Consider the following 16117-nt stretch of genomic DNA (forward strand, 5'->3'; position numbering starts at 1 on the left):
CTCCACCAAAAAAGGAAACATAGGCTCAGGCAGTGAGGAACTGTCGAAAACATTGAGTTAATGTAAAAACCTTTATTGATTTTCACTCCCGGAAATACCCCTTTGCCAACAGAGAACACTCTCAAGCTGTTACATTTTCAGAATGTAAGAGGGAGATGTAAATGAGTGAATTGTTTTGTTTAATGTTGATCTTTCAGTCTTAGATATCATCTCTTATACTTACTATAAAACCTCACTTAATGGAATCTTTAGTTTGGTAGAATTTTTCTGCAAGTGGCTCTTGAATGAGGGAAATCCTTCGAAATGACAGTTTGGTATGTTTTTTGTTAAATGAGAGCAGATTTTCCTGTACACTTTGTCATGTGGGGCTGTATAGGACCTGAATGACTTCACTCACACCTGTTTGCCAAGGTGGTGCCCTCAGAGCCTCCTTAGGCCCCTGTCAGTGTCACAGAGGAGCCAGCTTCTTGTAGTAGATGGGGTTACAAAGAGAAAAGTAGGAAGAATTTCTCCACGGTGCCTGATCCACAGCCCTGGGGAGTGTGGGGCGAGGCAGGTGCCTTGGTCCTCAGTAAGCTGAGGTGAGGAGCCCCGGCCGCCTTTCCTGCCCGCTGGGCTCTTCCACGTGCAGATAATTCGGGAGGGATGGAGGGAATCACAGCCAACATCCACTTCCTTTCAGTCTCATTTTCCTGAGGAATACCTTGCTTTTCTTCTGTGTGTACTTAATTTTTCTCTTCAGCATCTTTCCACCTCCCTTTCTGAGTTTCTTTCCCATTTCCTGGCTTCACATTTTCCCACGTGCCCAATACAGTGACGGTTGCTTGAATTCTCACTACTGTCCCACTGCAAAATGACTCCTTTCATCTCTCCCCACCTTAGCGCTCTTTGTGGGTCATCTAGCAAAGTTTTAGGAAGAAAATAATTTAAAGAAACTAAATTTCACAGGTTATATTTTATAAAAGGAAACTTGCTAATCTAAGTGATTTAATAGATTAGATAATTTAGGGATGGTAATATACATTACTGTGACTGAGAAGAGGTGACCGGTCAATGTCTAGATCTGTGCTGTTTGATATCATAGCCACTAGTCCCATGTGGCTACTTAAGTATAAATTAATTTATGTAGAAATTGAGTTTCTCATTTGTACTAGCCACATTTCAAGTGCTCAGTAACCATACTGGGCAGTACAGATGTTCAACATTTACATTATTGCAAAAACTCTACTATTGGATAGCATTGGTCTAAAGCATTGCTACCCAAAATGTAGTCCACGGACCAGCAGCATCCTTATCACCTGGGAACTTATAAAAATGCGGACCCACTGATTCAAAACCTTTTAACAACGTTCATCAGGTGATTAGCATTGGCCTCGATACATTTTATCCTTCCTAACTATTAGGGATCTGAGGTCTTCAAAAGGTCCTCAGAGCAGATCACTCCCCAATCCACTGTTACAATTGCTTCTCCTGCTAATCCTAGAAATCAGTTGGAACTCATTTATTACCCTAGTTGATTTTCTTCTCAATCTATATTCCCAACTCTCGTTCTTGATGAGCCCTTCCTACCTAGTGATTATATTTTGGAGGTAAAGATGAACACAGGAGATTGGCTAACCAACACAGCAGGTCTCTCTCCAGCCCCTCACCCCACATCCTAGTCCCTGTTTGTTGCTCATGTGGCATTCTCATTTGTTCACTACTTAAGTCACAGGAAATATTTCAGAAGAATATGTACTGAGATAAGTAAAGACTATGTCAGTCTCTTACAACTTGTTCAGTTTCACTTTCTCTTATCAGTAGATTATCCTGTTGACATAGTTCATGCTCCAGGACACAGCAACACACAATTAAATGAATCGTTAGGCATGAAACCCCAAAAAGATTGTAAATAAAGTGAATGCCCTTAAAGAAAGCACGCACGTTTGCTAGACTAAATCTGTTTTTCTTATTATGCTAACTTACCTTGATTTTCAGGTAGCTGCTAATTCTTTAAAAGAGTGCCTGAAAAATACTGGATCATATTCTTGACAGTCAAAATACAAATTATTTGATTCTATAACATTTTTCCCAATGACTTGTTAATAATTTTTACATATTGATATAATTTACCAAAACATTCCTGCCTAGAGATTCTTTATCTGATTTTCATGAATAAAGAGGGCCCTGCTTTAATCTTCATGGAAGCCATTTTTAACAAGAATTGAGGAAGGAATATTCATGCAAAGCCATGACTTAGAAGATTATAGTGGAAACTTCTACACATCCTTCTAAAGTAAATCCTCTGTTATCTCCGACTGAGCTGACAACGTATTGGACTTTTGTGTTATGCAGATGTGAATTCTTTAAGGGTATAGCTTTTCATTAAGCTATAAAAGTGTTACTATCTCAACCTCAATATCTAGGATTTCTCCTGTCCTCTCCCCTCTCCCCAAAAAGAAACTCACCCTGCATTTTTTCAGATGAAATTTGGATAAAACACTGGGTTTAGGGATTGATGATACAAGTGGCAGCTTTAAAACACCAAGTTTTTCAAATCAGCTGAAAAGAGAGAAGTGAAGTTTCCTCAAATACTATTAGACAGTGGAATAGCCTCGCAGCAGGCCATTGGGTGCCAGCCTCCCCTCCCAGCTCACCACCCCATGCCAAGTGCTGTGGGGCCTGGGACTTGTCCCTGCTGTGGCGTCTCCCCAGTCACCTCTGTATAGCAGGCTCTGTGTCACATGGGTAGCACGTTGCCTTTGCTACCAGTAGGATGCCTTCCAAAAGGAACAACCAAAACTTTTAAAAGGCCACGATTATTGGTTTTATAATCACCAAGGCACTAATTTTTAATCTTTATTGTTTTTTCTTTACTATTTTCTTCAAGTTTTGTTTAGAGATATTTCTGTTAGTGTAAACTATAAAGGTTTATTATTACAAAGAACAGTGAGATAAAAGACAGCTGGACTGTACCTATTTGTATACTTCTTTCTGTTCTTTTCAGGAAAAGAAGCTTAGCAGAGTAACTGAAACTGCATTAAACTCAGTAACGATGTTTTTAAAAATCATATTAACAATATAGGTCAACAGATTCATTTCCTTTGTTTACCTAAGATACTCTATTTACATATATTTATATCCTCTCTCCTAATTTTTATGCACTTCCAAGTTTTAGTTGGAAAAATAGAAACCAAGCCACTACTTAAAAGTTCTAAAAACTTTACATAACATATTTTATTTTAGCTGCAAGTTATTGCATAGGAATTTATCAATAGTCTGGGTATTTCATAGGAACTGCATTTCAAGAGTAAAATAGCCAAACTTAAAGGAATATAGGGTTACTTTAAAATGTATTAAAATAGGTTTTATACTCAGTTAATGATGCCATTGAAGTAGGATAACACAGATATACAAGCTAAAAAGGAAAAAGGATATATTTTGTGGTCCTTACTGTTTGATTGCACTATTGTTTACCACAGCTTAGCCGTGTCTGTTTCTGTATTCTAAGTATTAAACTGATATGTAACTAAAGATTTCTTACAGTTCTGGTAACTGGTAACTAGTGCTGTGAAAGGTTTTGGTATTGTAACATTCCCAGTTTTGTGAGTTATATATTGTATATTGAAGATGACTAATAAATTGAAGTAATATATTTGACTAGAGCTGGGAAAATATGGTAATTATTTTCAAATCTTTAAGTAAGTTGTATCAAATTTTTTTCTCTCTCTTAAGTGAGATAAAAGTCTCACTTTTGTTAAAATGTCTATTTATACAACAGGTTTCTCCTTTTACTGGTTTTATTAATTTTCATAGTAAAATTTTTCTTATCTTTTTGTACCAGAATAATTATCATGCTGGTTATTCAAACTGCCAAGATGTATTTTAGTTTGCTGGACTTTAGGCAGACAAAATATTTAATAACCAGCTTTGTATATTTTGTGACTTTGGGAGCAAGAATTTTACCTTTGAATCTCTAAGTGAGGCAGCGCTGTTATCAGCAAAGTCAACAATTGACAGTATTACTTGTAATCATGAGTAGAAGAGTTTCACAAGTTGTATAAATCAGTGCATTTATTTATTATGTTGTGAAATTTAATCTTTATACAAAATGCATATTCTAGCTCTTGTTATTGCTGTTGCTAGAGTGTAATAGCTCTGTTAATGATTTACTTGCATACTTGAAGTACTCATTTCTGTCAAACAGATGCCCAGTTTTTTTCCTTGTTAAAAAAAAAAAAAAAAAATGGTATTCTCTACTATCATAGGTAACTGAATAGTAATAGGGACTTTGTTAAAAAATAATTTTCATGTTTAAAATAAATATGGAAAAAGGGGTAAACCCAAAACAGAATCACAACTATTAGGATATAACGTAGCCAAGGGATTCATTCTGCTGTTTTTTGCCAGTATGTATATAGTTTATCTTTAAATCAAAACTTATTTTCTTCAATTTTTGTTATAAAAGAAATCTCAGTGATTATACTGCCAGTATGACATTCAAATGCACATTAAGAAGCCTGAACCCCCAAAACGTCACACACCTCCAGCGGCCAGCTCTAGGTTCCGGGGGTCTATTTTCAACACGTGATGCGTTTGAACCTGGGCTACTTTACAGATAGTAACCATGGTGGATAATGGTTTGTTTTGTCAGTTACATCAATGGGATTTGACTTCTGAATTATTTTTTGTTTAAAAATATTCTCTATTCAACTATTTAAAAAACTAAAAATCTAAAGCCTAATGGCACAACATATCACACAGAATAAACTCGCATTTTCAAGGAAGAAAGTCAAACTGTTCTGACTTAATGTGCGGCAGGGTTGTATACCAAAGAAATCCCCTTAACAAGCCCTGAATTCAACTGTTTTATAGTGTAAGCAGCAGATGAATTGTGAACTATTTAAGCTATAATAGGAGATTAAGAATTAATTTACTATAATTTTAAAGACAGTTTTATATTAATTTTACTGTTGTACAAGCAATCAGTGAAGGCAGGAAAAAAGAAAAAGGGGAAATATCATATGGATAGTAAAAGAAAAAGAAACTTGAGTTCCTTTGGAGAGATTTGGTAATAGTTTAAATTTAGATATCTTTTACCTTATCTTATAGAAGCACAAAACGTGTGAGATGTATGGTTGGCACAATACCACAAAAACAAAAAAAAATGTTACCCTGGTGGAATTTGTGAGACTATGTCTGTATCTTACAAAATACTCAGTGAATTAAGGGGAGCCATTCTACTATGGAAATTAGAAGTCAGGTAAGCAGGTAGTTTGGATGACGTAATCATTTGTATTTCCTGCATGCGGCAAACGCCTGTGCTTTCTCAACTCTCAACTTAGCGATGGGTGTAGGGAGAACTAGTCAGAAGGCTCAGCCAGTTCCTATGGAGCTCTGGTAAATGTAGGTCAGGCCATGGCATTCAGACTAAAGAGATTCTCATGAACTTGCTAAACCTCCACATTTTTGGCAATGACAGATTTCCCTTTCATTTGAAACAACAAAAAAATTATTACTATTTATAAATATTACACAGAGCTGAATTCTGTGATCCGTGAGATGGGAATATGGTTTAGGTGTACTGGGTTCCATAACTGACTCTGGCACTAGCTCACCGTGTCCTTTCTACAAACTCTATGTTTTGGTGCTTCAGTTTCCCCATTTAGAGTTGCATACAGTATTATCAGTTATAAGTACTTGGGAATTTTCCTTTTGCAACAGGAATTATGTAAGCTGAATCATACCTAAATTTACCATTTCTTTCCCACTGTCATTTGAAATATAAGGAAAAGCTTCCAAGACTAGCTTGAAAATTAAAAATCTAATTATGTCCCTCGATGTTCATTTTAAAATGAGAGTGAAGTTACATTAGTACCAGCAGTACCAGAGTAGGTTATGGGTGTTTTCCTCTGTGTACTACAGGTTCATATTATTCATTTTAGGATAGACTAAAAAACTCACTTCTAAAATCTTCAAATATTTAGTATTTTTTTTCTACATCCACCACAAGCAACCATTTTACAGCAGTGACTATTTTTAAATTAAGACCTTCACATTTTCTTCTTATATTAACAACTCCCTAAAGAGGAAAATGCTTCTTTAAATCATTGGTTAAAAAAATGGAACACAGGATTCCCTTACCTTGTGAGGCCAATTACTCCCTACACTAAATGAAAGCTGGTTTCCTTGCTGTCTGACCCCTGGCGTGGATCACTGGCTACGTTCTCTGGCTGTGGAATGATACTTCCTAATGCATTTTACCTTCAGAACTTCCTGTTGTAAAGACTAAACTAGGATTGCCTTAATTATTACCAGGATCGCTTTTATTTTTGCCTGACACTTAAATTCAGTCACCATCTGATCCTTGACTTAGGATTTCTTTTCAAAATCTGATATTTATTACAGCATAATACGATAGCCTGGAGCTCCTGTTGCGTACTTCTCCCCTAAAAATGGGTCAGCTGTATGACCTGGGGGAAAAGGCTGAATCACAACTTACTCACATGGTATTTTGATCTGTCTTAATAGCACAACTTAGTTTTCATAGTGACAGGCCCCTAATTGACGATTCCAGAATGATTTGGTATAGTGACAGGAAGAAATCATTTTTCTGGGAATTTGCTTCCCACAATGACCTGATACACAGTTGACCTTTAGTATAATTAAAATCAGTTATAATTTTATTTAGGGCCTGTCCTATTTACAGATTTCAATTGTGCAGCAGATTTTAATATGCATAATGTTGAGGATGAAAAAATTGCAAACTTGAGCAGTTTTGTTTCTCCTCCTTCCACCCAAAAAGCTTTCAGAAAGCTTTTGAGAGATGACACAGTTTTCATAGCAACATTACGTGATTACAGTCTTCTTCCCAGAAACACATACCCTAAAATATGGAACAAAACAAAGGCTCAATTCTAATCTTGGGTTGGATGGTGTAAACAAAAGCATTTTATGTATCAAAGCCTTTTCAGGATTTATGCAGTGGCACATTTCATTTTTTGTCCATCCCAATCATTGAATCGGCAGTTAGTGTTCTATTTCTAATGAGCTGCAGTAAGGCCATCTAATCCCATTGCTTGTATCAGTCCAGCCGTTCACCATTTTTCTCCCCTGTGCTCTTTCTGTTCGTCAGCAACCAGTTTCCCTCCCTCCCTTCTCACCCTCTAGTCCGTCTTCCTCATGGTTGACAGAGCGGTCTTTCTAAAACACAAATTTGCTTTGCTTTGCTTTGCTTTGCTGAAAGTTCTTAAACACGCTCTCCTTTCTTTACAACATAGCAGCCTAACACTTGAGCGAGGTGGGTAAGCATCTCTATGACCTTGGGATTTTAGCGCCCCCAGGCACCATTTTCCACCTTTTTTTTTTTTTAAGAGTCCTCACCTACCATTTCCTCTAGAGAGCTTTGTAATCCCTGAACTGGGACCCACGCACAGCTCAGTGCCTCGGCACAATCACGCACCACAGGCCAGCTCGTTCAGGACTCAGCGCGGCCCGGCCGGCGTGGCTCAGCGGCTGAGCATCGACCTGTGATCTGGGAGATCGCGGCTCGATCCCCGGTCGGGGCACATGCCCGGGTTGCGGCTCGATCCCCAGTCGGGGCACATGCCCAGGTTGCGGCTCGATCCCCAGTCGGGGCACATGCCCGGGTTGCGGGCTCGATCCCCAGTCGGGGCACATGCCCGGGTTGCGGCTCGATCCCCAGTCGGGACACATGCCCGGGTTGCGGCTCGATCCCCAGTCGGGGCATATGCCCGGGTTGCGGGCTCGATCCCCAGTCGGGGGCGTGCAGGAGGCAGCCGATCAATGGCTCTCTGGTCACTGATGTTTCTCTCTCTCTCCCTCTCCCTTCCTCTCTCTGAAATCAATAAAAACATTTAAAAAAAAAACAACAAAAACTAAATCAGTATCTTCTTAAAAAAAATAAGACTCAGTTCAAATTCCTCAAACCAAGTTAAGCATTTCATCGATGCTTCATAGAATCTTAAAACTTTTTCTGTTAAAATAACATCACATTTCAACAATTTTATATATTATATGCCTGTCCCCCCACACACTGAATTTCTCTCTCTCTGTAGTCTCACTGTCTAGCTAGCACCTAACAACTTTGGTAAGTTTTTCTGAATGAATGAAGGAAACAGAGAACCCAGACTTTTCTGTAGTTTTGTACTTTCACAAATGAAAGCTTAGACCACATGAGGTCTGAGTGTGTTCATGAGCACGCGTGCACTGGGGAACCGACAGGATAAACGGAAGAGCAGGCGCTTATGAGGGATATTCATGTGGTACCTGTTCATCAGAAGTATTTACCAAATCTGAATTCTTGTTTCCAAATTTCACACAACTGACAAATTCTTATTTGTAATTCATAAATATGCCATAAAGATTATCAAGTCTTTTGTAGACATCCAGTGTATACAATCTATATAAACACATACACTGATTACCTACAAATGATAATGAGACACCAGAAAGAATAAAAACAGTAATGAAGGTGAAATTTTATTTAAAATAATGTTCAGCCAGAGATATTGACTGAGTTTGTATGATTTCTGGTCATTTGTAGCTACTGTCTATTATACTTTCTCTGATGCAAATGTAAGAAGGCTAGTTTGTGACTTTCGCCCCTTATAGAACATAAAGACTAAAAACTTATCTGTGTCCTGCAGGTTCATATTATTTATTTTAGGATAGACTAAAAACTCACTTGTAAAATTTTCAAAAATTTAGTAGTACTTTTTCTACACCCACTCCAGACAACCAGGGGTCCGTTTTTCTTTTGCGATTCTGTAAAGCCTTTTGACCATGTCCCCAAACCATTAAGGTGAACACAAAAGCTCTTTAAAGTTAATTTCTAAAATGAAATAGTAGTCCAAAATGTGTGTGATTAAATTAAATGCCCTCTTCCTTCACCTACTTAATAGACATTAGACATTTTTCTACCTGCTGTATTTTTGGCACCTGATTAGATGCTGGGGATACAAATAAATTAAGACACAACTCTTACCTGATAGAGTTTGTTTGTTTTCATAATTATTTTTCTACAATCCATTTAAGAAAATGAAACATTTATTAAAACCAAATATTTCTCAGGGTATTTCAGAGAAGTGATCTCCTTCCACACCAAAAAACTAACAAATTCTGTGTCATAAAGAAGTGATCCCATTTTTATGCCTACAGTTTTTTGTATTTTCAGGTCAGCCACAGATAATTTTGCCCATCGCTTGTCAAGTACATCTTTCATCAAACCTGCAGAACCCCATTTGCACAATCGTAGGTGCTATGTGTGATCCAGGAGACTAACAGATTTGTAGAACATGAGTTAAATTTCAAGTCCATTTTAGAAGGCATCTGTCCCTGTTAATGACGCATACACCAAAATATTTGAGGTATCAGTTGTGAACCCACAGTAGAGGGGAAATGTAAAGCAATGCTTTCTGGTATAAAAGGCCCCATTTGAGCTTATGGGTTGATGTTTCCACCTCTGTTGTTTTTATTAGAGCCGGATGTGATACTTAACAGGTAGCATACTTAGCTAACCATATAGTAAATATACTAATTGTATTTGTGTGCCACAATGCACTGATGTATAGATGAAACAAAACAAAAATTTTTGAGTTATAAAAATGAACTCCTGAATATTTATTGATGGTTAGGCAATAGGGTTTCTTTATGATAAGGAAAAAACTGCCCTTGTCTTTATTGTAAGTATGGGGGGAAAACCTTTACTTGTATGTGTATTTACATTTTGGTAGGCATATTTTTGAAGTCCCATTTCCCGTCAGCATAAAGTATCAATTATTTCTATGCTCTCTAGCAAAAGAAAACTTAGTTTGATACATTTTACTCCTTGTTGGATGTTATAAAAGGTTCACAAAAAAAGGAAGCTCGGAGGGCTAGATAGACACTTTGCCCTTATATTCAGTATATTGATATTACCTTTTGATAAAGACAGTAACTTTTTGCCTTCTATTTATCATATCGAAAACATAACAGTAGAGTTCGTTTGACCTTTATATTGGAAAAAGGTAGTTTTAATTTAGCCTTTGCTATATTATTTATGGTTAAGAGTTTACTACATTTTGGTAGTTTGGAAATTGTACTGTATCTGAAAAATGCAGATCGTGTTTATTTATTACACAATGGGCTCTGTTTGCTGCAGAAAAGAGTAAAACTTTTAACTGCTTAGCACACTTGCCAGTTAAATATACCTGACAGAGCAGAGGTTATAACTTTGGCTCTAATTACTTTTAATAATGGTAAGAAAACGTGAGTTTTATTTGTTTACATGCTGTTTACAATGGCATACTTTTTAAATATATACAACAATTGAGATATTTATTGCATACTATTTTAAAGATGTTTTATGTGTTTTCACCTTTGGAATATATTGTTACAGTTCCTTATACAGATAATTTGGGTGGCTTTGTTAATAATGTAGCTAGCAATTTTTATGACTACTAAGTGACCAGTTTTCTGTGCCTTTTATTGTGGGATGCATGATTATGTATTTATTGTACGGGAGTCACTGATGTGTGTATTTTTGTACTTGGCTGAGAGTAACGGTTGATCTCCATGTACATGGTGATGAGAGATGCCTTTCCCAAAGGGCACTGCCTTGAGATCATTCTTCTCAAATAAAAAGAATGCATTTGGACAATATGTGAAGTCTATGTCCTTTCTGGTGAGAAATATTTTTTTATTAAATTTTTTATGTTGAGATAATTGTAGATTCACATACAATTATAAGAAATAATAGATCTTGTGTACACTTTATTCATTTTCCATCTTGAAGACCTATAGGATGATACCACAACCAGAATATTGACATTGACACGGTCAAGGTGCCGAACAGTTCTCTCACCACAAGGACCCACAGCAAAGATCCCTCGTGTTGCCTCTTAGAGCCACACCTACTTCCTCCCGCCTTCACCCTGGCACCTCCTAATCTGTCTTCACTTTTGTAAATTCCTCAGATTAAGAATGTTTTATTAGCCCTGGCCAGTTTGGCTGTGGTTAGAGTGTCAGCCTGTGGACTGAAGGGTCCCTTGGTTGCAGGCTCAATCCCCGGCCCAAATGCTGTGTCTCTCTCACGTCGATGTTTCTCCCCCTCTCTCTCCCTTCCACTCTTTCTGAAAAGCAATGAAAAAAATATCCTCAGGTGAGGAAGAAAAATGTTTTATTAACATTTATTCAATTTGTGACTTTTTTTTTTCCATTTAGCTTAACTCCCTGGAGATTTCATCCAAAATGTTGAACGTATCAGTAATTCAATTCTATTTATTGCTGAGCAGTATTCCATCTGGTGGGGGAATTCTTCATGGTAAAACATAATTTGGTTTATTCTTACAGTAATGAGTCCTTGAAGTTCACTCATGAACACTTGTGTTAAGAACCAAATGTGACAGGTATTGTCTTCAGTGGTAATCATCAATGAGGAGCCCTTTGAGATGACTGCCTAGTGAGGAAGAAAGATTCCTGTAACACAAAGTGTTGTTTGCATTGATAAAAACATGCCACCAGGTACATCGGGGCATGGGCACACAGAGGGCTTTAGGGGCATCTTCCTGAACAGGGCACATCGAGTTGAGTTTTAAGCAGTTTATCATGCAAAGTAAGCCTGTGAGACGCAGAGGTGACAGTGCAAGGGAAGAAGGGAAGCTGGTGAAACGGCGTGGCCGTGCGGCTGGGTGTTGCCGAAACACAGAGGAGTCCAGCAAGAGACACAGGGTGGGACTTGGGTAGCGAAGACGGGTCAGTGCAATCAGTGTTGAGCCCTGGACAGATCAGTGACCTCTGCTGGTAAGAGCGACTTGCAGAGGGCTGGGGACAGAGATCAGCCTGAGGCTGTTGGAGAGATCTAAGCAAGATGTATCTCTTTAGGGCAGTTTTAGTGAATATGGAAAAGGGAACAGATCTGAGAAATACTGAGGTGTACATGGCCTGTGCGTGGAGACTGAAGGAGATGGAGGAGAGAAGACTTCCAGGTTTCTACCAACTGGAAGGGAAAGCACCAAGGTCAAATTCAGATTCGGGCATTATGGTTTAAGGTCACTAGGATGTCTGTAGGACACATGACAATGTTGGAGGGAGGCATAGAAGGACATGCAGATCTGGGAGTTACCAGGTGGCTTCACGCCATTAGAAAAGATAAAAGTTGTACTGAAAGATCCCCAGGAGCTCGGAAAAGGGGCCCCACAGATCTGGGAGGAAGGCTGGTGCCTGATGGGGCCTCTGGGAGGCGGGTCCAGTGAAGCTGGTTCTGGGAGGACCAGAGGAAGAAGCTGGAGGATCGGACCAACGCCTCGGCCGGGTGAGAGCGGGTGCCCAGGCAACACTGGCAGCGACAGGGAGCAAACAGGAAGAGTGCGCCCTGTCTCCTGCCTTCCAGCTTCCTTCCTGTGCCCCGATGGCAGAAAGCGCAGGAAACCAGCTGGCAAAGGAGCGGCACCATTTGTATGGCAGAGCCCCACCCCCAGCGTCACAGCGCAGACCTCGAAGGGTGTATGTGGGGCTGAGAGGTGACAGTCTCTCACAAGGCGCTCGGCTTTAGGAACAACCCGCCCATTATCATTCCGTGGGGAGGACGGCAGGAAGCTGCCCCAGGAAGGGCAGTTGAGGGAATAGAGGACTTTTAGCTTGAAAAGAGGAAAATCAGGAGTGAGGAGTGGGGTAAAGGTGGAGATGAGATTGGACATTAAGAACTGGCTTCAATATTTGAGGGACTGTCATGGGGCATTGGGTTTGCATTAGTTCTAATGAGATAAGTGAAATGGGCAGGAAAACCAGTGCTGTCTAAAGATGCACTGGGCTGTCTCATAGGATGAGTTCCCCTTTGAGGGGTTCAAACAGGCTGAGGGAGTGTGAGCTCCATGTGGGAAGAAGGTCTTTTCCCAGTGCTTGGCACATGGCATGTGCACAGTATCTATTTGCTAAATCAGAAGTAATTCAAGCGTCAGATCAGAAGACCATAACACCTTGGGATCCCTTTCACTCCTGCAACTGATGATATATAAAGGAAAAATATGCAGAGACCTAACCAAATTCAGAAACAAATGAACCAGAGTTTAAACTCCAAGAAAGCTTATTAGTAGTCAGCATCCCTTTTTATTTTTTATTTTTTTTAAATATATCTTTATTGATCTCAGAGAGAGGAAAGGAGAGGGAGAGACAGAGATAGAAACATCAATGATGAGAGAGTCATTGATCGAGCCCCCAACCCGGGCATGTGCCCTGACAGAGTCGAACCCCGATCGCCTGGATCCTAGGTCGACGAACAACCACTGAGCCACGCCCGGCCAGGCAGCATCCCTTTTTAAAAGTTGGTCACTATCAACCCGAATTTTTATGCATCTCCATGATTCTGATGCACTGCCTGATTCTGAAGGGCTTTCTGTATCATTGAATTACTTCAAAATGCAAACTATGTTTTATTATATAAAGTAGTTTGTTTACATTGTGATCATTCTGGATTAATCAGGACAGTTCCCCAATCTGGATGCTGTCAATGGGTAACAGGCTCCTCCATGGGATCTTGAGGAAAGAGTTCTAAGAACCCATGTGTGGGAGATTGTGATGCGGCAAAGTGGTTTATTGGTGATGCAAAATCAAAGGAGTTCCTCTCCTGAGTTCCTAGTGTCTCATCTCCCTCCATCCCACCATGGAAAAAGTCCAACCATGTCTTCAGCAGAGCCAAGGCAGAGGCCAGTGTCCAAAGTCTCCATATTCCCTTGGGGCCCACTCAGTCTCCCATGAGCCCCAGGTGGCCACTAGACCTGCAGGTCCTGTGCGCCCAGGCAAGAGAGAGGTAGAGGCTGAAGGTGAGGGTGAGGGTGAGGGTGAGAAAGAGGGAGAGGGAAGGGGGAGAGGGAAGGGGGAAAGGAGAGGGAAGCAGGAGGGGGAGGGAGAGGAAGGGGGAGGGGAAGGGAGAGGGAGGGGGAAGAAGGGGGGAGAGAACTTTGTCCATCTGGAATTATGTATTCTCAGGCTTGGGAGGAACCAGAAGCTTTTTTAAAATAAATAGCTTCCCAGACTTTTGTGGACTTGCATTTGAGTTCACCCCTAGCCAACTATCTTTTTCCCAGGTTAGACTGACAGGCTTCTAGGGTCAAGCACCTCCCCCTTTGTTCTGTCCCTTCCCCCAGTGATCTGTGGGGAATGGACTGGTGGTTCCCTGGGGGAACTGTGAAGCTGTAGCTTCCTGGTGAAGAAAACAGGCCTCTGCTTCCCAGCTGACCAGGCCCAATAATTTCTGACTTCCTTTTGCTCTCTTTTAATAACTAGCTTAGAACCATAACATAGGCACCTAACAATTTACAGTGCTTTGGGGCAGCCATAGACTGGGTGGATTTTAAAGGACAGAAACTCATTTCTTAACAGCTCTGGAGGATGGGAAGTCTAAGATCAAGGCACTAGAAAATCTGATGTCTGGTGAGAGCCCACTTCCTGATTCATAGACAGCCACCTTCTCCAGGTGTCCTCACATGATGGGAGGGGCTTGAGACTCCAGAAAGTCTCTTTTGTAAGGACACTAATCCCATTCATGTGGACTCTGCTCTTATGGTTTAATCATCTTCAAAAGCCTCACCTCCAAATACCATTACATTGGGGGTTAAGATTTCAACATGAATTTTAGGGGAGACACAGACATTCAGACTATAAATAGCAGTGCTAGCAAATTATAATTTTCATTGAGGAAATCTAAACACAGTAGATTTTTCTGTTTATTATTATTATTATTTTGGAAATAAGAATTGTCCTAGTAGTCCGAGGATCTGAATCCCATCTTTCCTTCCTTGGCCCTGGCCTGGTGTTTGTCTCTGTTAGTCCTGTGCCACCACTCGTGCCCTCATAAATGTGACAGTCAGGGCTGTGGCTGGTAGCATTCTGGAGCCTGTCCTAAAGCAAGGCTGGGATGCAGGTACCAGCCACAATATAGCATCCTAGTATTGTATAGTACTCCTTTTTTATTTTTAGTTTTATTTTTGTATAGTGCTTAGTTTGAGGCACCATATGTACATTTAATCCTCAGAACAATCCCATAAGTTTAGTATTAGTCCCACTTGAAACATCCCCCCCCCCACACACACAGCTCCAATTGGTTCTACTTCTGGCGATGACGTTTTGGATAAATGTGGGCATCAAGCACTACCCTTTCTCAAAGGAGTAACACTGACCAAGTATGAAGCAGCCCCCTGAACCAGTGCATTTCAGATAAAGCATGTTCTCCGCATAGCTCCTTTCCCACCCAGGCCTCCCTCCCACCCAAATCTATGCTGCCATAGCACCCAGAAACTAAGGAAAAATCCACAAATCAGACCTTCGATCATAATGTTTACTTTTTTTCAAGCATTTTAACTGCTACCCCAGTGAGAAATACATTTCCCCAGTGTGCAGAAATATATATATACACACATAGACATAAACATATGTTTATACATTAACAAGTTTAATAAAACACGAGAACTCATGGATATGGACAACGGTAATTGCTGGGGGTGAGGGGGTGGTTAGAGGTGGAAGGGAGCAGAGGGGATAAATTGTGATAAAACAATAAAATCAAACAATCGAAAGCAGCACTTACGTAGATGCAATGTGCTTTAGTGTTTTCTATTTTGTTTTTTAAAGTACTGATTGCAACCTATTAAAATGATTTTATAACCCACTAATGGGAGGGTCAGCAAACTTTCTCTCTAAAAGGCCAGATAGTAAATATTTTTGCTTTGCGAGCCATTTGGTCTCTGAGCATGAATGCGTTCCAATAAAATGTTATTTACAAAAACAGCAGCCCAACCTCTGCACTAATAGGTCACGGCCCATAGTTTCACAGTTTTAAAAATGCAACCCTAGTTCAACAGTTTCTCATGCTCAGCAGACAGCCCAAGAATCATCTGGAAAGCATGTGAAAAAGATGTCCAGGACCAACCCCAGACCTACAGAACTAGAAGCTCTGTTGAAGGGCTCGAGGTGGCCTCACTGATCACCATCCCTGGGTGATTCTTACCTACAAGCAGGATTAGGGATCACTGATCTGATCCAACACTCATCCCAACCCCTGTTTTACAGAAAATAAACTAAAGCTTGAAAGGCTAAGTTCTGGGCTCCAAACGATTGTCAACAAATTTAAAAAACATAAGTT

The sequence above is a fragment of the Miniopterus schreibersii genome, assembly GCF_964146895.1.
Source record: "Miniopterus schreibersii genome assembly, chromosome: 2".
Classification (NCBI taxonomy): Eukaryota; Metazoa; Chordata; class Mammalia; order Chiroptera; family Miniopteridae; genus Miniopterus; species Miniopterus schreibersii.